The sequence below is a fragment of the Neopsephotus bourkii genome, unplaced genomic scaffold, assembly GCF_033783945.1.
Source record: "Neopsephotus bourkii isolate Nb327-2 ecotype Australia unplaced genomic scaffold, CSIRO-AGI_Nbou_v1 NB_168, whole genome shotgun sequence".
Taxonomy (NCBI): domain Eukaryota; kingdom Metazoa; phylum Chordata; class Aves; order Psittaciformes; family Psittacidae; genus Neopsephotus; species Neopsephotus bourkii.
In genome coordinates, this window is record NW_026900684.1 from 3,812,382 (window position 1) to 3,838,949 (window position 26,568).

Here is a 26,568-nt window from a genome sequence, read left to right on the forward strand (position 1 = left end):
CTGTGTGCAGTGCTGTGTGGAGGTACTGATTTGAATTTGGAACACTTTGTTGTCAAGTTAGACTCTAAAACATGGTTTCAGTGAGGTTTATTTACTTAGACACAGGACCACACGTTCATGGGTATACTCTTCACCCCTACGGCCAGCTTGATCCTGGCTAATCACAAGAACTCTCTACAGGGTGTTTCATCATGATATCCAGAAGTGAATCAGGATTTCTTCTGAACCTCCATATAACATTAGTTTTCTTTCCCACTCTCCACACAAACTTTTCGTCTGCTTCTTAGTGCACTCCTGCTACTTTTTAAAAGTAATCAGTCATATGAGTATTTTATGGGTCAAAAAGTACATTTTACAATCTAGTAGTTCTTTTTGAAGAAATACTTCATGTAGAACCAGCTTCACCACCACCTGAGATTTTTTTATTTATATACTATTGTGTTTTGGGGGGGGTTATATGGAAAGAAAATGGATCTTTTCATTCACAAATTTCAAGGAGGAACTAAGATGCTTATTAATGAGTCCTGCATAAGTAATCTCACAGCATGTGATATTGCAATATTTCAATTTGTGTTATTTTTGTCTACTTCTTTGTTAAAAATTCAGTACCATTGCAAATTAGAGCACTTTTTCTCCAAATGATTCAATAACATATTTTTATTTCACAACTGAAAACATGACACAGTGCCATGTATTATTTCAATTTACATGTTAACTCATCACCAGCTTCAAGTTCTCTTAAAGAATCACCACAAGAAATTTTTTCAACTCCCTTGTCACATCTTCGTGATCTGTAACCCATAATGCTTTAACCTTAGAGATCTTGGCACCCAAGCAGAATATTGAAAAAATTGCTTATTACTTATTAACACATTTTATGGATATATCTTCAGCCTGTTCAAATAGGCAGCCTTCAATTTTTGTCAGGATCTTTCTGGGAAATAGCATTTATGGGACTGCAAGGATTCTCCCTTGCAGGCACCAACTGTCATAAGGATAGGTTAAAAGTGATCATACAGCCCCTGTGCACCAGTGCTTTCTTCTGAAGCCTATGCCCTTTGTTGTCCCAAGTACAATTTTCCTCAGTGGTTTTGTACATTTTCCCCAAACACAGAAGGCTTGACTAAATTTTCTAACCAAATAGCACCTGCAGTTTTTGTTTCTTTAAAAAAAAAACCTTATCTGTAAGTGAAGCTACCTTAGTTTGCCTTATCTATCATGTAATACTACACCTGGCAAATATGTTTGTTCAGGTGTCTTTCTGTCACTGAGAAAAGATCAGTTAAAAGATCACTAAAATGATGTTATAATTCTGCAATGCTGCTGAACACAATGTGTTTACAATACTGACAAATGGTCAGTGTATTCATCCAAGTGAATGCAAGATTTGTTTGACTAGCTTTGCTTTTCTTTACTTAATTTAACCTAAATATTTAATGTTCTGGGATCTGCAGATATGGGGCTCAGTGCCAAGTTTAGCAATGCAGCAACTGTGGATAAAATCTACTACAAAGCCATAGAGAGCTCTGTATATAAAAAGATGTCAGGATCAGTTGCAGTAATCAATGGATTTTTCTTTTTTTTTTTTTTTTTGCTTCAGTGCTTAATCTGGCATCTGCTGTATCCTCTAGCAGAGAAGTGTATTTTGAAGAGGATCATATGTTCAGTGTTATCTGAAAATCTACGCTGTTGCACATAATTGTATGTTAAGACACAATTGGGCAAAATTATAATCAGTCTTCTTTCTCCAGTTGGCTTATTTTAAATTTCAAAAGCTACTAATATTCAGTGTTGTTGCCGAAAAGCCTGCACATGTAAACATGCACCCTCAAAAACACTTCCTCCTGACTCATAAAATACATACATTCTTATGTGATATATTAGGTTTCTGCCTGAAGAAACAAAGAATTAAACAGACACTTGTCTAACAGAAAAAAAACTTCCTTATGCTTTCTTCTGCTCACTTGTCATTGCTTTCTTCAATCTTCCACATGGTTTTTGATTTTCAAATTTGCAGAGAAAGATGGTGCAAGAGTTCCCTAGCTTTGAAAGTACTGTCAGGTTTACCACATTTTTGTGCAACAGAAACTCTTAATGTGATTTTTTTCCCATAAGAAAATCCTTGAAAAAGAGAATCAAACTTTAATAGTAAGGCTTAGAAAGAAATTGAAACTCTGAACTAAAATTATCCTTCCACAACAAGGAGCAAGATCTATAGGAGAATCTAGAATTAATACATGTGCAAATATTAGTTATTGAAACGGCTTCATGTTCTATATTATGGAATAAAAAATTCATCTCTCCTCATTCTAGAGCCTGGTGGAAAAACTCAGAAGTGATGAATAGAGAAGGGCACAGTGTAAAACTGAACTAGCGAATGACCTCTGACTAAGTCATTCTGGATTTTGTAATTCCTCCACAATATGGGTATGTGCATGTACCATTTATGTGACTTAATTTCATTCCTACGGAAGAACAAACACAAAATATGCTGAACAAAAAATTTTGCATTGCTGTATTTCTTTGTGTTTCCATTTCTGCTTCAGAAATATTCTAATAAGGATGAAAGACAACATATAATTTTATTATATCATGTAAGAAAATTAAATTTTTATTACTTCAGTACTTGTGATTCTAGATTTACACATTAGGAAAAGCTGTTAAGGGTACTTTCTCAAGACTATGAACGTCATCCTAACTGTACTGTAGAAGATATGAACAGAAAAGGCCTTTTCCCAGCCTCTTTTCGTTTTCAGAACTGGTTATAAAAATTATATGGCCAAAAACATAGCTAGTACAATGACATCTCACTGAATTAACAAATGCAATACTGATGACCCATTTTATTTTTTAGCAAATATCTAACCAAAAGTTATTATCAGACCACATTATATATTTATTAAAACTATTTTAACAGCTTAACTTTGTGCTATTTTCTATTCCTTTTACATATGTTGTCACGGAAGTCAAAAAGGAAAACATCAGTGTCTCAAATACTGGCTGAATTGCAGATAACAATGTACAATTCTGACCTCATTAGTCAATTGAGTATGAATGCCATATGACTGCAAATCCAGTGTCCCTTTTTCAGTGGAAAAGAGAGTAGCATCAAATCAGCACTGGAAACAGCTAAGTGATCAGTGTGATATGGCTTTTGTGACACACAAAGCTCCAGTCTGTATGTGATTACGCACATCTTCCAAATTCTTAAAATCTCAGTTTATTCCCTGTATTTAGGAAAACAGAAAATTGTTGAAGTACTTCCAGCTGTATGTAGATATTCATTACAGTACAAAGCTAAGAACTTTATCAAGGTTAGTTCCCGATATGACAGGCAAATACACTATTTAATCTTTTCAAAGTTCTGCCTTGCAGTGAAAGAGGTTTTCTGCTTCACTGTGGTCCTTTAAACACTGCTACAGTATAAACCTTTTGGTAATTAAAAGTCTTCCTAATTTTCAAGAGTTGCTTTATTTATGGCCAGTTTATACCTACTTATTCTTGTGTCAGAATTTAGGTAAGGCTATATTTCTCCTATGCTCCTCTTTTGCCCCAGTAAATTAAAAGCGTCTGGAATTGCAAGCAAAAAATGTTATATATGCTCAATCAAATCACGAGATTATGTATGGCATAATGTCATGCTATTTTCTGTTCTTGCTTCAGCCAATGTCATTGGCCTGAATTATCAGAATATTTTGTCTTTGATACTCAATGAGTGACTTACAGTGCACAATGGTGAGTTTCTTTGTCCCCCGTCCTGTCAGGTTCTCGTTTGCTTGGCTTTAAAAAGCCAAGTCTTTGATTCCTTTTGTAAGAGAGGTTAAGAATATTTCTGTCATCTCCCTCCTACCCTTTTCCTCTACAAAACTATGGATGTTATAATAGAAAGTCTAGAGCAATGTTGAAAACTGTTGATACTCTTCTATCTTGACTGAAGGGCTTATATGAAGTGTTTTGAGAGGGACCTGTAATTTTTAGAGTCTTGTTGCATTGCTGTCTCATAATTACTCAGTGATTAATATGCGGCAAATTGCTCCCTCTGCCCTAGTCAGTGAACTCAGAGCTAAAACTTGGCTGGAGCTGCTAATAAAGAGTGGTTCATCTATTACTGTCATCTCAGACCTTGACTTTGATATGATTATTTTAATCCCATTCCTATTTCTTTATTCGTTAGTCACCCTTATCTTCCTGTTAGATATTCTTACTCTTCAGTACTAATGATGTCTTCCAACTATGTGTAATGGTAAAATTAGTTATCATAGTTTCCTATTTTTACCAACTTTGCTAATGAATCTGTTGGACAGCAATCATCCTACACCAGATCATTAAGGAAATGGCCTGTTAATTTCTCTTTGCAATATTACTCAGCTTTCAATACAAGCAGCTGACTTCTGCTTCTTCTCTTAAAAGTCTCAGCTGAACCTCACAACCTCCAGCCTAATTTCCAAGCTTTCCAGTATGCAATGCTTGTTATTTAGATAAACCAGGTTTTGACAAAATATAACAAATGAGATTTTTACAGAAAAAGAAATGATCAGGTTGTTAGTCTACTATAAACTATCCCTGGTAAATGCATTACATGTTCATTCCTTGTATATCCCAAAAGTACACTCACCATTTGTTGGGTGACAGCACTATTTGATTAGTAGTATTTAAAACAATTACTACTAAAAGCATTATTTTACTGCCAGTTTAAGTAGCTTGGCATAGAAAATACCGAGGTCTTCCACCACTATTCTCAGCCCATTCATTCTCTTCCTTTATCCATTTCAGCCAAGAACTCTGAAGTTACTCTTTTATTGATTCCACACCCACCCACTCCCCCACCCCCACCCTTTTTCCTTCTGCATGTTTTTTACCTTCTCATTATTCTACTCTTGCAGTAGCAGATAATCTGAAGTGATGACTGTGAGAAAGGAATTACGACACTCTGTAAAAGTGTGGGAAGAATCTTTTTGTTTATATATCAAGAACACAGCTTGGTAGGCTAACTGTCCCCTGAAATAGAGGCTACATCATCTATGTTTTGACATGGTTGTGTTTATTGGGGATTGACTATCTGGAAATGGGGCAGAGAAACAATCTTCATGCACTTAGTTTCTTTCCTGAACACTTAATACTGCAATTGCAATCCATAGTACACCTCACAAATAGTATTTTAGAAATGGTTTATTGACTTGTCTTGGATTACTCACCAGTATAGACACAATCAAAACTGACAGCTACAGCAACAGCAACAAAAATCCACCAGATGTTAATCCTTATATGATTCACTGCAATAACATGCATCCTTCAAGGTGTAGCCAGACACAATGCATTACTATGTTCCATCATCATCATGGCTTGGCTTCGCAAACAAAGATTTGGGAAGGGCTTTTACCCACGCTTACTACAAGCGCGCTGATGACTAAGAAGGCCAATGTGGGATAGGCAAATCCGGCTACAAAAAGCACAGCAGAAGGTCTCCTTCGGTGGAACAGGTGGGCCGTGATTCTTCCTGCATTGTCTTTTCTCCTCGAGACTAGTTCTTCGTGAGCTCTCAAAGGAGTCAGCGGCATTATGTATGGTGTGCCTCCAAGTCTCCCGATTGGAGGCCAAGGTGGACCACTGATGGTAGTCAATATGGCCAAGGCTAAGGTATTGTTTCAGGGAGTCCTTGTATCTCTTCTTTGGGGCACCTCTCTTGCGGCTACCAGTGGCAAGTTCACCGTAAAACACGATCTTGGGGAGGCGGTGATCCTTCATTCTAGAGACGTGCCCTGCCCAGCGCAGCTGCAGTTTCAGCAATATGGCCTCGATGCTGGTGACCCCTGCCTGTTCGAGGACAGTGACATTAGACACATAGTCAGTCCAATGGATGTTTGGAATTGTACGGAGGCAATGCTGATGAAAGCGTTTGAGGAGTCGCAGGTGATGACAGTAGATGACCCATGATTCAGACCCATATAAAAGAGTAGACAATACAATGGCTCTGTAGACACTGACCTTTGTACTTTCCTTCAGGTGTTTATTACACCCGACTCTTTAATGGAGTTTTCCAAAGGCTTTATATGCCTTTGCTATTCTGTTGTTTATCTCTTTGTCGATCGTGGCATCCGAGGAAATGATGCTTCCCAGATAGCTGAACTGCTGAACTGTCTTAAGGTCTGACTCGCCGATAGTAATAGGGGGATGGCGATAATCTTCTTGCGGTGCAGGTTGGTAGAGGACTACTGTGTTCTTCAAGCTGACTTCCAGCCCAAAAACCTCAGCCGCCTCCGCAAAGCAAGATGTTAAACGCTGCAGAGCTGCTTCTCTGTGGGCAACAAGGGCGGCATCATCAGCAAAGAGCAGTTCACGGACAAGATGGTTTAGGGTCTTAGTGTGGGCCTTCAGTCGCCTTAGATTGAATAGGCTACCATCGGTACGATATCGAATACAAATGCCGTCTTGTTCGTCGAGGTCTGCTGTAGCCCTTTGGAGCATCATGCTGAAGAAGATTGTGAATAAGGTCGGTGCGAGAACGCAACCTTGTTTCACACCATTGGTTATTGGGAAAGGCTCAGAGAGTGCATCACCATACCTGACTTGGCCTTGCTGATCCTCATGTAACAGAATAATCATTTTGAGGAACTTGGGGGGACAACCTAATCGTTCTAAGATCAGCCACAAGCCTTTCCTGCTCACAGTGTCAAAAGCTTTGGTGAGGTCAACGAAAGTTACGTATAACCCCTTATTCTGTTCTCTACACTTTTCTTGCAATTGTCTGAGAACAAATATCATGTCTGTGGTACTTCTATTAGCCCTGAAACCACACTGACTTTCAGGTAGAAGTTCTTCTACGATAGCAGGTACTAGTCTGTTCAACAGTATTCTTCCAAGAATTTTACCAGCACTGGAGAGCAGAGTTATACCACGGTAGCTTGAGCAGTCTGACTTGACACCTTTTTTCTTATACAGAGTGACGATGATTGTGTCACGAAAGTCTGATGGTATTTTGCCTTGTTCCCAACAGCACACAACTAGCTCATGAAATTTAGCATGAAGTTCTTGGCCTCCATGCTTCCATATTTCAGGTGGGACTCCGTCAACCCCAGCTGCCTTGCCAGTTTTCACCTGCTGTATGGCCTTAAGAGTCTCTCCCATGGTAGGGGCTAAATCCAATTACTATGTTACCTTCATTTAAAAACACCTTTCTTACATTAATTTAAATTATCATTAAGCAGCAAGTAAACAAGCTTAGTTGTAGATCCAGATCTTCTTCAGGTCATGCTAAAGCAATTAGAGGTTGATAGGACCTTTGCAATTTATTTTGTGCCTAAGGAGAGTCTGCGCTCACTTGATAAATAATTTTTCTTACCCTTCTCCTGAGGTAATATAGTTTTGTAAGTTACCAAACTTAAACATCCACATTTTAATTTAAGTGTAGGTAACATCACGACCATGTGCCTGATTCCAACCACATGATAAGGAATCTTATATGACTTAATGAGGGAAGTAGACATATTGAAAACAAAGTTATCTGTTCTGCTTTACAATATTACAACGTAACTCCATTGTATAATTTTTGTACATTGTTACATTTACAATATTACAACATAACTCCATCAAAAAATACCAGTATAAATGAAAATTTCTAAGGATAAGAAAAATGTTCTTATTCAGTTATAGCTTAAATTTTGATTTGAAGAAAACTCCAGGAACAAACTCGCCAACAAACTTTTCAAGTTGACAAGCAGGTATTCTTTATTGTGGCACCGGGAGACACGGGGGATAGCTCCTCCTAACGTGTGTCCCCCAGTTGCCACACAAACCGTGCTTTTATAGCCCCTGGGCATACATACATATTCATGAGTGTATGTATGGATTACATCATTTTCCAGAAAGCTCCCCTCAGGCGTACAGAATTGTGGTGGTGGTTTCTGAGGGTCGTTTACTTCTTCCAACAATTTTCATCACTTCTGGCACCCTTTGAAGCACACTCAGTAGATGCTCATACCAGCTTAATTGGTTCGTTAGCACCAGAGACATAATAATCGTCCTATCCTCCTAATCAGTTAGTTTAACTGTAGCCCATCCTGGACACCTGCGGTTCCCAGACACTCCTTACCCCTGTGTTCCATTCTTCTAGACTGTTTTTCTTAAAACTATGCCAACTATAATGATTTACCTTGTGAGAATTCTCATTATGTTCTCTAGCTGTACTCTATTTTTTTCTTTATGTATCATGCACCTCAATAATTTTCCATTGCTACTGTTACAAAGCCATCAAACTTAACACTACTTAAAACTGATTCTAAAGGTTTCTATATTCCATTTTGTGATTTTGTGCCCCCTTGTCTCAATTTGAATATCCTATTCCCATTCTGCATTTTTTTTCATTACCTGGCTATTTGTTAACTGTGGGGTTCTTTTTGTCTTACAAATATAATAATAAAAAAAGATCTTGTCTACCTCTAAATTTTTCAGGTGGTTGATTTTTGGCTCCCAGATCTTCCACATAATCTTATTCATCCTAAATGTTCAAATCTGCAAGGCTTCTTAAATTAATCAAGGAAGAATGCTAAAAATATTATGTGAATATTGAATTGTTTTTCCAAGTTCCTGTAAGAGAGACTTGCCATAGAAACCTTTGTAAAAAACTACAGCGCCAAAGTTTAAGACCAGCTGAATGAGATGAGTGGAATAAGACAAATATGTGACAGGTCTAGCTTTTGACATTTTGAATTTTTTTTTCTCCAAATACAAGGGAATGAGGTCTGCTGAGGAAAGTTTAGGGATAGCACCACCTTTAATTAGAGAATTAAGAATTAATAATTAACTGAAGTATAGCTAAAATGTCTTCATAAAATTCAGGATGAAATATTTAGAATAGTAGCTAAAACTACTTGTACCAGAAACCTGTTTCCAATCAATGTTTTTCACTGATCTGGAATTATTAAGACAGGGTGATAATTTAGAACCACATGTACAAAGAAGACACATTGCTCTAGACCCAATATATCAAGAAGGGACTAACTGGTCTACTACTGACATTGTCCCACCTCATGTATCCCTGATGAATACATATTAATCTACTGATTTATCACCTCTCCAATAATCTTCGCATCATCTAGAGAATTAATCAGGAAATTAATTAAGTATTTTCATAGCATATGTCTAGTTAAGGTAGAATGATTTCCCCTTCTAATTATTTCATTTTGTTCTTTTTATTCCTCAACAGCTGCACTGTTGCTCATGTTGAGTTTTTTAAATTTAATTTTCTTTCTTACCTGTAACCTATTAACCTTAAAGTGTTCTTTTATCTCTCATGAAAACAGATGACAAGACTATTTTTCAGTTCAGAACCTTTTCATAATTAGATTTTTGGCCTCAAGGGAAAAAATGTATACATTATCAAATCCCCTGGCTTTTCAAGTGAGTAGCTTTAACAGCCCTGCTTGCTGCTTGCAGCTATTGTAATTTAATTTGAATAACAGAAAATCCTTCAAATTATAAGTTCTAACAAAGTAGAGTCCTGTTCAAATTGAAAGTCATTATATAGTGCTTAGTGCCTTGTCAACTTATCCTGTAGTTCTTTACATCTGTTTATTACTCTTCCAGTCCTTATGGTTCCCACTAACCATTCATGCTACAGTGGATCTACCAGTTTCTATTTATCCACATAAAATCCACTGGCTATTTATCACTTACATCTGCAGATGCATTACAGGCAATCCAGGAATGCTTGTGAAGAGTGCAGCACTGACTGCGAAAGTGTGAGGTGCTTCCTGAAATTAAGTTCAAACTGTGTGAAAGAAAATCCTTCTAAAGCAGAATCATACCAGCGGGTTATGGATTTTTCTTTTTTCTTTTTTTTTTTTTTTTTTTTGCGTTTAAGCACCAAGAAGAATTATAAAATCTGAAGGTCATTTATTGCATCAAGTCTTTCATAGTTTCAGATCAACCAGAACAGATCCTAGCATCATCGTTAGTTAAGGAACCACAGTCATGGTTTAGGACCCCCCTCAAAGGATTTGGGTTTCAATAAGCTTCATAGAAACTCATCTGAATATCAGAGTTGTATAAAAAATGAAATTAACCCTGTATCTCTAGTCAGGACATAACTAAAAATACAAACTTCCCAGATTACTTGCTTACTTGCAGGTCATAAATTGAGATGCGAAGAATAAATCTTGTAAAGTGAGAACAGAAGAGACATAACCAGAGACATGTCAAAACCTAAGGTTTCTAAACAAGAAAAAAACAGTAACCATGTAGCTGTAGTGAAATTCATGTGAACTAAGTTTGTGTACTGGGATAATTTCAAAGAAAGTACTTGTTCTCAGCTTTTCTCCTAGGAATGATAATTTCTGTTCAGAAATTCTGCTCCTACTGTTGACTAGATCATTGTTACCTACAAGCAAGTTTGCCAATGACACCAAGCTGTGTTGTTCGGTTGATACGCTGGAGGGAAGGAATGTTATCCAGAGGGACTTTGACACGCTTGTGAGCTGGGCTGATGCCAACCTCATGAAGTTTAACCATGCCAAGTGCAAGGTCCTACACCTGGGTCAGAGCAATCCCAGGCACAGCTACAGGCTGGGAAGAGAAGAGATTCAGAGCAGCCCTGTGGAGAACGACTTGGGGGTGCTGGTCGATGAGAAAATGAACATAAGCCAGCAGTGTGTGCTTGCAGCCTAGAAAGCCAACTGTATCCTGGGCTGCATCAAAAGGAGTGTGACCAGCAGGTCGAAGGAGGTGATCCTGCCCCTTTATTCTGCTCTCGTGAGACCTCACTTGGAGTATTGTGTACAGTTCTGGTGTCCTCAACATAAAAAAGACATGGATCTGTTGGAACAAGCCCAGAGGAGGGCCACAGGAATGACCAGGGGACTGGAGCACCTCCTATATGAAGATCGGCTGAATAAGTTGGGACTGTTCAGCCTGGAGAAGAGAAGGCTGCATGGAGACCTCATAGCAGCCTTCCAGTATCTGAATGGGGCCTATAGGGATGCTGGGGATGGACTCTTCATTAGGGACTGAAGTGATAGGGCAAGGGGTAATGGGTTAAAACTTAAGGGAAGTTTAGATTGGATATAAGGAGGAAATTCTTTCCTGTAAGGGTGGTTAGGCACTGGAATAAGTTGCCCAGGGAGGTTGTGAATGCTCCATCCCTGGCGGTGTTCAAGGCTAGGTTGGACGAGGCCTTGGGTGATATGGTTTAGAGTGAGGTGTCCCTGCCCATGGCAGGGGGTTGGAACTTGATGATCTTAAGGTCCTTTCCAACCCTAACCATTCTATGATTCTATGATTCTAAGATGTCCAACTGAATATTTCTGCTTAGATCTTCATAGAAGTCAATGTAATACTTATGCATTTTGTAGTTAAGTTTGTCTTTACACTAAGATCACAAGAGCAGCTGTTCACATACCTGATTACATGGCTTCCTCTTTTAAAGCTATTATCTTAATAGTTAGAGATTTCTGCTTTTGACTGGCATCCTCAGAGATACAGAGGCGTTTCCTAGTGAGGGAAAAAAATTCTTTACAGTCTTTCTTTCTTAGGACACCCAATAACACCTAGAGAACTAAATATCTTTTTTAATACTTGAAGTTTAATTTAATTATATGAATACATATCTACAGCACTTACTCAGTCAATAAGGCATCTGTGCACAGTGTGAAACAACAATTTCAGTAACCCTTGCTTTCCTTCTGAAATTCTACCTTCTATCTTCATTCTCACATGAAAAGGAGACTCCTGGTTTCTACATGCACTAGATCAAGTCAGTCTCTTGTTTTATGGTTGCCAGGGAGTAAAAGTGAAAAAAAAACTATATCGCTACTCGCAACCATTAAGGTTGCATCAAACTATGTGCTCAGTTACCCCCATCAGCTTCTTACTTGATAAAGGCACTCTTAACTCTTTTTCTATCACTATAAGTCTTATCGAGATTTTTCCCTAATTGGCTTGACCTACTTGAAAGACTTTGATTAGTTAATTAACACCTGGAATCTTAATAGTAGTGAACTTGTAGGAGCTGTATTTCTTAAGAGCTTGTAATTTTTTCCTACATCTTTGGGTATTGGAATAGGCAATTTTTTCATTTTGCTTTTTCTTTCTCTTTTTGTTCTAATTAAGGTAAGTTTTGAAATGAGATTGAGATAACAGTTGCAACCCTAAATATTTAGTCTGGGTGTTTAAATTAAGAATGGATATACATCAAAATTAGATTTGAATTTCCTAGGCTATTTTACCTTAAAGGTTTTCTAATTGCTTGTCTTAACTTTAATATGAAGTTAGTAGGTTGGTTGTGCAGTTACCTACATTATCACATGGTCCGTGATTAACACTTTTTAACTGCGTTTGTGTTATTACATTGATTCTGGTTATGCTTGCAGTGTGTTATGTTTGGCAGACTTTCTCAGTAATGTTCTTTGCAAATTTTAGCAAGAATCTGAATTAAACTTAGGCAGCATAGTGAAACAGCTTCAGGTAAAAATATGCATCACTATGTACTTTTCTGAGATGCTTCCAACTTTCTTTCTGCTTAAAAGTACAGAAGATATGTTAGAATAGACAAGGTAGCATATTTTTACATATATAAGAAAGAAAAATTAAAAAACAACCCAGGAATATTTATTCACCTCATAATTTATTAACAAGAGAAACAGTATTTCTTTGACTTTGTCCCAGCCTCAGGTTACTTTCACTTCATACATAATAGCTTTCCACGGTCTGTTTCATGTTTGATTGTATTTAAAATTGCAAGAAATGCTATCTATAAAATTATTACAGTAAAGCTGATTCAAGTTCATTGAGGTTTTGCTATATCCTTGCTTCAGTACTAACAAATGCATTATAAAAACTTGAAATGGAGTGGAATCCTGCTTACTATTTAAAAACAATGTTTATTTTGGTAGAGTGTGGAGAAGTTCACATTCTAACTGTGTATCATTTCTTTGGCAGCCCAGGGAAATCTCACTGTATACGTTTCCATCAACTATAGAAAACGGGCCTACATTTTCCAGTCTTTCATCTGTCTTAGGGACATCTGTCATGTAAAAAAAATACACAAGATTGTAAATCTTCCATTTTCTTTCATTCTTCAGTAATACATTACAATGGATATGAAAACTAAGTATGTTTTATGCTTCTTGTGTTGCCCAATATTTTGACTAAATATTTTGGTGATGCTGGCCAGAAAAAGAGTCCTGAACAAAAGGCTACAAGTCCTATATATATATATATATATATATATATACCCATTAGGAGCCTGTACAGAGAGAGAATAAGAATGATTTATTGTATATCCAGCATGCCACTGAATACCATTGCAAAGATAAATGAAGAGCTCTAAAGTAATTAAATGTGAAAGATAGTCTCACAGCAGCAACATGAAACAAGGAAATAAAATGATATTGTGACTAGAAGACACAAAGAAAATAAACTTCTGTTGAAAAGATTTTATATAATGATAGGCTTTCTTTATGGCTTTCAAAATAAGTAGAGGTATGTTAGGAAAGTTTACATTTGCCTTCTGAAAAGTACATACTAATCATTTATCTATGACACAGTAAAGACAGCTACAAGCCACTATATCTGTGGTTCTTCTCAGTGAGGAAAAGTTCTACACGAAAATAACTGCGTTTAAACGGAAGTGGCTAGAAATTTTTCATTTTTCTCTGATGGAAGCGAGTAAACTGCCTTGTGCTGAGCTGGAGTATGGAATTAATAATGAGAAAGAAGCTTGAGGGTCTCAGTTTCCTTATTCTCCAGGGAATTAGAAAAATATGAGCAAACAGGGAAATAAGGCATAGCAAATTACTAAATATGCCAGTACACAAATGGGAGAAGATGTGACTCAAGAGGAAGTTTTCTCATGCTAGTCTATAAATAAGAAGGTAGATGTTTCAAAGCTTTCAAAGGAAACACACATAAATTTAGGGCACAGAGATTCATTTTTGCACCTAGCCACCGCTTTCGGTGAAATCAATGGGATCTGAGTCATGGTGGTTGAAACTTCAATGAGTTCACAGAACTTACAATTTTCTCTCTGCAGACTGCCCAAATAATGGCTAAATGTTATACAGGGCTGAGTTTAGTACTGATTTGAGTCTCATTTAAAATCAAGTGTTATTTGAGCTTTTGGGGGTTTTCCCAGTAGATGAATTTAATCCTTCATCTCTAAGTGTAAATGAAACAAGTCTTGTTTTGTAGCTACCTGAGGACTTTAGAGTGACAATATTTTCTTTCTGTGTTTGGTCTTGTTAGCCCCTCAATGTTTTGAAGAAGAAACACATTTGTATGAAAAGATATTGAAGCACTGCTACCAAAAAAAAAAAAAAAGCAACCTAAACCCAAATGATCGAACTGAAGTTTATGCAAAATAATAGTGAATATGGACTTTTGCCTTACAGAAGCAAAGATATTCTAATCCATTTGGGTTTCAAAAAGCTATTTTTGCAAACAGTTGGTGTTTTGCAGTCTGAAGGCTGCACTACGTAATGAATTGTTATTGTGCACGTGAGCAGTATTTTAGGTTGTTTCACCCACATAAATATTCTTGCCTTTTTACCTGTAGCCTAAAAGTGACAGGTATTAATATTGTAGCACTTTCAATATTTCTTTTTCATTTCAGTGCAAAACATATAGTTAGAGCCTGTTAATAATCATGATAGTCAATACCTCTAAATAGAATTCCATTCAGAAGTTTTATTGGTTTATGTAGTTTTAGGACCAATCTGTGTTTTATTCTTTTATTTTAGGAAAGAGGTGCACCAGCTTTGCCTACTTGCTGAAGAAAAAACCTAAAGTATTATATAAAATTTGTTTTGCTATCAAAATAATATAATGGAAAGCTTCACTGAAGCAAGAGAGTGATTTTTCTTTTTTTCTAAATATGGTAAAAAATTTCCACTCTATATTTCTTCTATCCCATAGAGACTAACAATATTGCAGCAAACTTCAACTCCTAGAGGTTGCTGTAGAAGAGCAGTCAAATAGTTCCTGCTTTCCAGAGATTATATGTGATAATCTCAGTAGAGCTTGTTATCCGGAAAAAGTTTTCAGTTCTTTCACCACTGTATCCACCTTTGAATGCATTGAAATTACCTAGTCTCTCTTACTAGCATGTACATTAGATGCTAGGTACTTGTAGGGATTATGGGCTCATACAATGACAATTATTTGATGAAAATATTCTAGAAATACTTTGGAAGATTGGAAAACCAAAAGGCAAACCTAATTCTCTTTTCTGACTACCACTACCCACATCACTTACTACAGTAACACCATTTCAGTCAGGAGATTCTACCAACCAGGAACAAGGATGGCTAATATGACGATTCAAGGAGCCAGAATAACCCTAGTATTTGCTTCAGAAATCATGATTAGCTTTTGATTTCTGATTCCTTCAGAGGCTTCATGTTGCAGCTAGAGAAAGAATTCACCAGTTCTGAAAAATAGCAGTGTGGTAGAACACAAAATTCTTCTCAGCTTTGGCCTGATTGTGTGTCTGAATCCCTGTGAAGGTAGCCAGATTTGTCCTTACGGATGTGAGAAAGAATCTGGAACAGGGTTTTTAAGAGTCAGATACAAATATTAATTTGTGAAATTAATCCTACTGTGTATTGTAGGAATCCTACAGATGGGTCATGTACCTATCTCATAAATGCTTACCACTGTGTTAATCTCAGTTAACCTAATTTTTTTCTCGCTTATGTTTTAAATTGTAGATTCATAATAATTTGCACACATTTTTTTTCAAATCTATGTTGCAGTATTCTGCATTAGCTATCTTACTTTTCTGAAACTTGCCATTCTGAGCTTTATCTATGTACTGCAAATGTAAATTTAAAACATTAGAGGGAAAAGTTTGAAACCTTTTCACTGCTAGTCCTATATAGATAAGCTATCATGTAGCCTGAAATATCCTCCCTAAAATTAACTGACACACAGCAGTAAATTGTTCTCGGGGGGGGGGCCCCCCCCAGAAATGAATTCTATTAAAGCCAATGAAAATTTCACATTTGTGGCACAAGACTGTATCTTCATAAAAGAAGGAGTATGTGGAATAACTTTATTTCAAATTTAAGCCCTATGACTAAGCTGGGGGGAGGCTCACCACACTTGTGAGAGCTCTGAAAAAGTTTGGTAATTTGGCAAAGTTTGAATCAGTACCCTAGTTAAATAACGATCAAATCAAATGAAGTAAAGAACTAAAGAATTTGATTATTTTAACATTGTTGGAGTCTGACACATCCTTATGCTTCTTCTTTCTTTTTTTTTTTTTTTAAGCAATCTGAAGAAGTTGCACCCAGTGTTCATAAAGCAGAATGAAATCCTGAAGCCTAAGTCTTTGATTTCAACATGTTTAGAGGTACTTCAGGTACATCACATGCACATAAAATAACAATTTGTAATTCTAAAAGGACAGACAATGGTTTAGTAATAGTAAGATTTATGCTTTCATTAAGAAAGTGTAGTCTTGGTACAATAGAAGGTGGATTTCCTAGTTGAGCTGAGCCCAATATCTGTGTTTTACTGCATAATATTATTTGTCCCCTTTCCCATGATGGAAAAGCAAGAACTAACAGAACTGGGTAGGGAATATCAAACTCCTCCAGTCAAATATTGTTAGGTTATTTCTTGATGTGATTTGTTTTTTGTCTTTGTCAAGGAATAAAGATTCTATGATGACTTTAGTACAACCATTATTTTTGTTAGGTTTTTTGTTTAATATAAAGAGATTCCTGTCATTATGTGGGACCTGTTCCTGGCAGGTATATTTATATTACAAAAATATGCTTCTCCCCAACCCTCTTATGGTATATGCAGTGCTCAGTAGTTCATGCTCTGTCTCATACTCCAAGGTTAACTCAGAGGTCTTTGAACTGCTTGAAACTGTTTTAGCCAGATAGAAGGATGAACTTAAGCCATATGACTAGACCTTGAATTAACCTCTGTATTTCTGAGGAATAAATTTGCAACTATTACAGATTAATGTGGCCTAAGATGACTTGTAAAATTAATGAAAGCAGTACATTCATTCACAATGAGATAGATGTTCCTCTTATTTTAAGCATCAACAAATAGAGAGCTTATGACAACAAAAAAAATTATTGTTCCTGACAGTGCCAAGAGACAGCCTTTTGAATATAGGATTTTTTTATTACTGTCTTTTCTCTATATTAATCATTACCCCATCTATAATTTTCCTAGTTTGGTATTCTCTTAAGGAACCAAGCCTCTGATTTTGGCAAAGGCCATAAATGAGAATCACCGCTGAATATTCCTGTCATTAAGGTTTCCTTTGCCAAGGTTGCTCACACACTATTTTCAGGAAAAAAAAAAAAGGTGTAGCACCTTTCCTTGAATGATGAAAGAAAACCACTTGAAAGGTGTTTCTCCTTCCGTCTGGCACTATTCTAGCTGTTTGCTCCCATGTTTGTAATAATAATAATTAAGGAAAATACAGCAGAGACAGTGTTTGAGGTCAGTAAACAGGTTACTTATTTTTAGTCTTTCAGAAGTAACTTCTGGCACCCTACTTGTCCTGGTTTTGGCTGGGAGATAGTTATTTTTTTTCCTAGTAGCTGGTGCAGTGCTGTGTTTGGCTTTAGTCTAAGGACAATGCTGATAACACACTGATGTTCTAGCTGTTGCTAAGTAATGTTTACCCCAATCAAGGACTTTTCAGTCTCTCATGATCTACCAATGAGGAGGGGCACAGGAAGATGAGAGGAAGCAGAGACAGGACACTTGACCCAAACTAGCCAAAGCGGTATTCCATACAGCTGCACATCATGCCCAGTATATAAACTGGGGGGAGTTACCCAGAAGGCCTAGAACTCTGCTCGGGTCAGGCTGCGTATTTGTCAGCAGGTGGTGAGAAATTGTATTGCGCATCACTATTGTTTACTGTTTGGTTTTGCTTTTTTCACAGTATCACAGTATCTACACAGGAACGTGTCCAGACGGGTTTTGAATGTCTCCAAAGAAGGAGATTCCACAACCTCCCTGGGCAGCCTGTTCCAGTGTTCCGTCACCCTCACTGAGAAGAAGTTTCTTCTCAGGTTTAAGTGGAACCTCTTGTGCTCCAATTTGTACCCATTACCCCTTGTCCTTTCATTGTTTGCCACTGAGAAGAGCCTGGCTCCATCCTCGTGACACTCCCCCAAAAATTTCTTGTTCAAGAACTCGGTTACTCGTTCTTTCAACTCCTGTAAACTTTGAGCAGTGACAGACTGCTTTTTTGGTTCCACCTTAGTTCCCTTGCTTTGGGTTTTACATTCTCTCCCCTTGTTATTTCCCTTATCACTAGTATTAGTATTGTTTTGCAATTTATTATAGTTATTGGACTGTTCTTATTTCAACTCATGGGTTTTAGATTTTTTTTTATTCTCCTCCCTATCCCACCCAGGGAGGGTTGAAAAGCGGGTGATTGTCTCTGTGGTACTTAGTTGCTGGCTGGGCTTAAATCATGAAACTAATGTAACTACCTAGCCCCAAAAAAGTGCAATTACCTACGTATCTTCAAATCACAAGGTATTGCTTCACCATAATTTCAATGAAAATTTGATATATCCATTTAAAAAAAAAAAGAAAACTGAAATACAAGCAAAAGAGAATAGATCCATAGTAAGGAACACATATTACTTTTTCCATAGTAGCTTTTATCTTTCTTTTCTCTTATGTCATTTCTGTTCACATAATGAGACAAATTCCATGAACTGTATTTGTTCCCACAGTCAGTAATTTTAGGTTTATTTGTTAACTGCAGGAAAACAGAAATAGAATCAACAAGAATTATACTTTGATTGGCACAGTAGGTTTATTTATTACTTGTGTACTTTGTATTATTCAGTTCTTAGAAATTTGGTAAATTTTTTAAGAGTAACTATAATATCTGAAAGTCTGAGTCTTGTTGGAAGTAAATAGAATTCAAATTTGTACAGATTTAAGTCCCCTTTAAAACTAAACTTAGACTCCAAGGTCCTGTAAATGCTCTGTATATTTTATTGCGTCTCTTCTGTGATATTAAGCAAGTTTAACAAAAATAATTCATTAATGCATTTATCTAGTGAAAACTCTCTCAGACATTATAAAAAAAAGGCTATTAGATTTTCTAGTAACATTTTAACTTAAATCAGAATAACTGTTAAATGAGCATTTGCGTTTTCTGGTAACTCCTTGTTTTAAATATGAATGCATTTGCCACTCATTGTCAATGCTCATAATAATTGGACGACTGCTTTGTGTTACCCGCTTAACATATGGCAAAAATTGATGAAAGAAGGTGTGGTGTGGAAGGTGGTCCCTCCAAAGGAAACACATAGTCCAGAATTAAAATCTTGGATGTTGAATGTGCCAATAAAGCAGCCTTGCCTTTCATAGTGTCCTGAAAGATACAATTGTTTATCTTTTCCAATAATCTGATGCATTACTATGTGAACTCAGGACGTTAGGAAACCCTGCAGATTTACTTTATGATATAACGTGTAAAATTTTAAAACGCGTAATAAATAATAAATAATAGATTATGAAGTAGTATGTAATTATTGTGTGTATAAGTGTATATAATATAGTGTACAGTACAGCCATATAGTGTATATATATCAATATATAATATAAAATATATAGCATAAAATATATATGGCATATAAGATATTCATGACTTTTGTATTTTTACTTTTTAATATATGTATTAATGTATTTTCATTGCTACATTTTCTATATAGGATATAATATGTAAGAGTGAGACTCATCCTTTAAAAGCAGAAGAATCTGTTTAAGTTTATAGCTTCTGATCAAGCTTACAAAACTAAACATAGACATTACACAATTTGATATTATACCAAGCAAGATAAACCTCAGTTGGTGGCAGAAATTTACCTGCAATAGAGTCTTCACAAATATTGTTTCACCTTTTACTTTGGTTGAAACTCCTGGAACATCAGTGTTAGAACTGGCTTTTGCTAGGGAAAAGCTGATATTGAAAAAGACACCTGATCACACCAATTTTCTATTCCTCTTTTTTATGCACTGAGCTCAAGTGGAAGAAAAAGACTTGTCTGGAGGAAAGTGAGAGCACAAAGTGACTTTTAGATTTCTGCAAAATTACATGTCTGCTCTACGGCTGGCTACAGCTTATGGAATTACCAATCAATTTGGAATCTCAGCAAAATACACAAGCTATTTCTCCTGATCTTTCCATGACAATAATTTGTTGTTTTCACTACACTAGTATTTCATTATAAAGATTTTTGAATGTGTTTCCTTACTGAAGACTACATAAGCGAAGTGTATTTTTTTCACCAAGTACCTTCAGAGAGGTAGTTTTGAATGAAGAGCAAATTGCATATACTTTAGATGCTCAAATAAACTAAAAAGTAATATAAAAAAGCTCTCTCTAAAAATAAGCACAGTTTTTAAAAAATTATCACTTGGGTATCCAAAATAAATGTTTATTATTATGGCTGCAGCATTATACTCTGCTAGTACTATTTTAACAGGTGCAAAAAACCATCTGTGTTTCAGCTGTATTAAACTGGTTTTTACAACAGGATTGAATTGAGCAAACTTTATCTTGTGGATATTTCCAAAGCTATAATCAGTGGTATTTTTTTTTAGTATAGAAAATTTGTATTTCACTATTAGTTTGTTAATGTCCACAATTTATATTTATCACTGCTGGCTATCTTCTTATATTGACAAAAAAAAAAACAAAACGTATTTTGAAATCAATAATTTTGCTGTCATCTTCAAAAGGAGAAGGAGAATGATCCAGTTTATGTTCTTAGTGACATTGATATAAGTCAAAAATAACCCAAAGTAAATTCACTGTAATCAGAATATGCATATGTTTCTACACACTTAAGACTCTCCTTGCTGAGTTATGATTTTGAAGTCTGTGGGGGTTCTGACTGTTTTCACACCTACTATGTAAAAATAACTTTGAAAAAGCTAAATATTTCTAAAATGAGAATATGTAGGCTGTGGCACTTAAAAAAAAAAATCTGATGCTGAAGTATGAAGTACCAGACTCTGTTTCATTGTGTCTTGGTTGGTTTAGTTTTTGGGGTTTTTTCTCAGGGTTTTGTTGTTGGGGTTTTTTTGAGGGTTTCACTGACTGTCCAGATACTTGTATGAAACTTGTCACTTGTAGGTGTTTGTGTTTTTCATTTGGTACAGAAAAAGCTAAGCCACTTAAAGAAACTCTTTTGCTTTACTGTTAGTAACCTCCTTCTTAACTTGCCAAGTTGAGAGGAGTACAGATGGAGTAGTAGGTGCAGTTGATACACGAGGAAGAAAGGGCACTTTCAACACTAGTCAGCATCAGGAGTCTGAAGCATTGAGAGAGGCCTCCATTCAAAATGTTTACTTTTTTTTAAATAGTCACTGAAGACGAACAGAAAAATGTCTATATACTAGCACTTTGGCAACTCATCAAACAATAATGTTCACATGCAAAATAAGTTTCATATGAAAATATTTTAGAACATTTCTTCTTTTCTTTTTGCAGCAAAGCTGTTTCACAGACTTCAAAATACTATTGTTATCCTTTGATTTCCTTTAGCTTCCATTTTATTGCCTTTTGTTTTTTCTTAGACTTTCTAAATCCCACTATTTTTCTTTTTAGGTCCTGACATTATTCAGTGAAAAAGGACACTTGCACATTATGAAGTACCTTCACTATAAACAAAAGGTACCCATAATCACACAAGTCTTAGACTTATGGTCCATAGCCATTAGGGAAGATTTCTTTGCATGCCTTTTTAAATAGTGACATTGTTGGGATGTTGTCCTCCAAGCCAAGTTAAAAAACCTATCAACTTGCAAAAAGGATAAACAAAGCAATAGGAGGAAGGGGACAGGCTGTCATTAGTGATGAACATTACCTTGCTTAAAAAGTAAAACTGACTTTACCTGAAGCACAAGTCAAGAGCATGTATATCTGGTTCTAAATTCTTTTTGAAAATTTCTCACAACTCTTTTTTTTTTTTTTTTACCATGAAAGATAGGGGTTTTTTTCTTTTTTTTTTTTTCTTCACTGTATATATTTCTGATTTTACACCTTATGCCTTTTCTCCTTGTTCTTGACTGATTTTTTCCCTCCCTTTTTCTCCAGTACAATGGCATGCTAGTGCCACCTCCACCAGAAAATATTGGGAGAAAATCTGCTCTTACAAACACCTTCATATATTATTCTGATTTTTACTACTTTTCAGGCATTTTAGTTCATTTTCTGCTGATAGTGTACAAATGTGTGCTAAAAGATTTCTTTGTGTGTTGGGTGATGATAAATTTGGATTCCAGTCTTTCAAACTCAAACTCATGATAAAAACAACCAGAGTGAACATCTGTGACAAGCAGGTAATTTTTAATAATATCAGACAGTTCCTTTCTGTAGAGAATTACTACTCTCTCATCGCTAATCAACCTTCTCTGCTGTAACAGCAGCTGCCAATTAGGGATGTTGTCTCTTGGCAGAGTGCTCAACCCACACTTAATTTATTTTAAGTGTGTTGTGTTCCTTTATGGAAGGTGAGGGGTGTTTTTCAGTATTTTATGCCATCAGAAGCTCGTGTTACGTTATACAAAGTGCTGAGATACTCTCAGATCCCAGTAAAGTACTTAGAGAGTCACGTAGATTTTCTCAGGGGACAAATCCGCTCATCTAAGCTCCTGACAATGTTAAAAAGTGAAATACTTAATTTTTGTTTTTTTTCTTATATAGTAAACTTCACATTTCTTTCTGTAGAAAGACCCTTACTGATTTCCATGAGAACTTTTTGTATGATATTTCTAAGCATATTGATCTAAAAGTTAACTGTTTTGACTAAGCTACTTGTGTTGCCTCCCCAATAAGTAGAAATAGTAAATAAAAAAAATACATAGAAAAAAATCCTAGGGGAATCATATGGAGAATCATCCTAATTTAGACTGCAAGGTTTGAAGGGGGGAATCTATTCATGCAAATACAACTCCTTTTTTTTTTTTTTTTTTGTGGTGGTGAATTTTAACTGTATTTTTAGAGAATATGAAACCATGTCTTGCAATATTCAGACCACATTTTATTGAATCTCTTCCCTTTCCCGGAAACCCTCTTTTTCCACATTCAAACTCATATATACAAACTCATCATCACAAATGTCAACAAACAATTGAAGCTTTGGAGATTTGATTCAAATTAAAATAAATATTGCTGGAGGTAATAACATTAGGCAATTTTAAGACCTATCTTCTGTTGATCAGATATTAAAGTTACTGCAAAGAAAGAAAACCACCTCCTTCCTCCATGTGATTCTTCTTTATTCAGTAACTCTTTTTTGAGTTTTATTCCAAAAAAGCCAGCTAAAACTAAAGTATGTTGAATAACTTGATAACCAGAGAGCAGAGACTGGCAGAGGCAAAAATATTCTCTTTTTTTTGTAAGAAGCTCCTAGCTTCATTTAGTGATGTGAGAAACTAAATGGTGAAATAACAGCTCTTGCAACCTGCAAAACAGGTCATTAAAACTGGCCTGTAAATCGGCCAGTTTGTTCCTAATCTTCACAAAGTATGAAGTTTGAAAAGATCATCAACCGGTGCTCAAAGAGACTGTACATTTCTCATGCTATTTTGATTCTAGACTTTTGTTTGGCTTAAGAACCACATTCATGGCTGCAAGAATGTTTGGATAATTAAGAGACTTGGAAAAAATCTCATCTCCTGGGAGGTTAAACAGTATTTAGCTTGTCTTATTTTGTTGATGAGCAAGACTTTTTCTCAAAAGAGTAAAACAGAAAAACTCATAACAAGAACAGTATAAAATGGTGGTATTTAAACACTCCCAAAATTAACTTGTGGCTTGACTTTCAACTTAGAAAACCACAAGTTTTTGTTGTTGGTTTGTTTTTCCCATAAATTAATTTCAATTGCTAATTGATGGATAACTAGATTTGACTCACAATCTGAAGAATGAGCAGCTCGACAAACCTTATAAAAATTATTTGCATAAATATATGTAAAAATATGTTTACATACTTAAAAAGTAGTGGTTCCCACTTCCTTAAAAAAAAAAAAAGAAAGAAAGGAAATGTGCAAAACTTTTACAGAGTTTATGTTAAAGCTTTATAGTACTTGGGCAGTACTCTCACTCCAGTCTCTATCAGACAATGTAATATATGTGAAGTTTATTAAATGAGTTACTTTGTGCAACCTATTATAAAGGGATACCAACAGAAAGAATAAAAACAAAAGAGAAGTACTGAGAAATAACTGAATGTGAAGAAACAAATACAAGGGAAACACAGAAGAGGAACAGTGAGAAAGAGAAAGGTGAAAAAACCCTTCATATAGGAGGTTTGGCTTTTAACAAAATGATGGATAAGTGTTGAAGCAGTTTCCCTTCAAGCTGTATCATTTCCTGGAAATGCCATAAGGCATAGGCATTGGTTATCAAGATGATATTTTCTTTGCCTATGCTTGAAGCAAGAACGCTTTTTTTCACAGGACCTAATGAACTTTGGGATTCACTGTGGCTGTTGCTGTTTTCCTTTTCTATTTAGTAAAGATTTGTATTTTTTCAAGCAGTCTTGCTCCTGGACAATATTTTCCTCTATCAGTTCTTTAATTGTGTTATAGCAGTGAACTTCTGGCTTGATAATTTCAAGAACAATAAACATTGACTACTAGGTAATTCTGAAAAATTCAATACTTCATTTTCAGAACTCCTTTAAGATTGGACTTCTGGAAAAATATTTGACTTCCTGCTGTAACATCTTCATGATGACCTTTTCTTTTTTTTTTTTTTTTAACAATTTCACTCCATGCCTCAGCTTTTCCCAATTACACCAACTTTTTTTTTTCCTTGAATGTGGAGCCTTCTTACCTTGTTTGGCATACCTGGATTCTCCCTCAATGCATAATAAGAAAGTGCCTTTAATAAATTATGATTGATAAATTAGCAATAGCAAGCTTATGTGAAATATTTCATATTTTATCTTGAAATCAATTTAATGCTATTTTGCCTCAAATCAACTTTTCATTAGTTCTTCCACATAGATTTAACTGCCTCTGCCAGGGTAAAATTAAAATGTTACTATAGTGTTAAAGAGAGCTGGGGAATATTAAGATTTTCTTTTACCAAAACAATCCTGTCTAATGCAGTACCAAAAGACAAATGTCCCTCTGACACACAAGAGGTCATCAACAAGGATCTTTTTTTATAATGATGTACCTAAGATCAGGTCAGGTTCCTACATCACGGTGCTCTCAAAATGACCCAGACCTCCACTGGCAACAGACAGTACCTGAGACCACCTCTTGGCCTTGAAACATCTTGTTTCTTCTGTCAGGGGCTCTGCCTCTTCTCCCTGACTCTTTCTTGCATGTGCTTGCTGCATGGCTCTGTGCTCAGGAGCTTGAAACTGTGGCATGGTCTTGTTGCAATAAGAGGAAAATAATGGAGTACATATGTATGTGCACACACCACACTTTTACACATAAATATATATATATAATATATATATTATGTTTGACTCTCATAAATTATCTGATTCTAGAATAAAAAAAAGAAAAAAGAATTTGAACTATTGACTTTTTGCTCCAATCAGTGACAGGAAAAAGCATTTGAAATGTCAAAAATGCCCCTAGGATACAAACAAATGTTTCCAGACTTTCTTCCTTTTCCTTTTTTTTCCCTCAAGATTACATCTTCATGCACATCACAAAAATTGTAGTGACCTGTAGTCACTGTGTATTTGACCACCTCTTTGAACTCTTGTAGGGATGTCATCAAAAATATGGCTCAGTAGCAAGTGATGTTTATAGTAGTTTCCCTTTTGAAAGTTTCTGAGATTAAACCGACCACTTAAAAATATAAGAAATATTTTCCCAGTAACCCTCAACTATTTTTTGTGTTGGTCTTATTATATACCTGAAATTTTGTAGTCATCATATGATCCACTTCCAACAGTCCAAATTCTCAGAGTTAGAGCAGAAAATACGCTACCAATAGAAACAGGGTTGTTTTCCTGTTCAACATATCTATATTCTTCATTTGTTTAAAAGCTACACATATTCAGAATTTTGTTTTTTTTTTTGAGGTGGGGGAAGTTGCAACTATATGTTTGGAAATAAACCAAAGTTCTGATACAGTGGTAGAGATGAGAGAAAGCCATAGTAACTCACCTTTCTGCCAACAGGACTTTATATAAATATATATTTATATATTGTCTCTAAAGTCTGTGGCCACACAGAATCTGCAGACTTAAAGGTTAGATTTCATTTATCTGCAGGCTGGTTCCACAATGCAGACCTAGTTGGGAACAATGGTGCCCCTAGGTTTTAAGACAGAAATATTTGGTACAGTAACTGTAGCACCTCTGAGGTCAGCTAAGCATCTGTCTCTGTCCTCATAATCCCTTCTTTTTGCCCTGTAGCTGTTAGAGTTCATCAGAATTTGTCTGCTAAAAGATTGCAAGATAATTTGTGTAAACTGAGCGTGTTCCAGAGCCACAAAGTGAAATTCTTGTAAAGAGGATGCAGCACAGATGCAACAGCACTATTCATTCCACCTGATGACAAAAGACCGGGCAATGGATAGATGCAATAGACTGA

General features: G+C 35.9%; 1 protein-coding gene across 1 annotated transcript in view; it reads right to left on the reverse strand.

Annotated features, from left to right (window-relative positions):
• Positions 1-26,568, reverse strand: part of ASAH1 (N-acylsphingosine amidohydrolase 1) — a 1,168,835-nt gene that overhangs the window by 720,119 nt on the left and 422,148 nt on the right. The window lies entirely within an intron of this gene.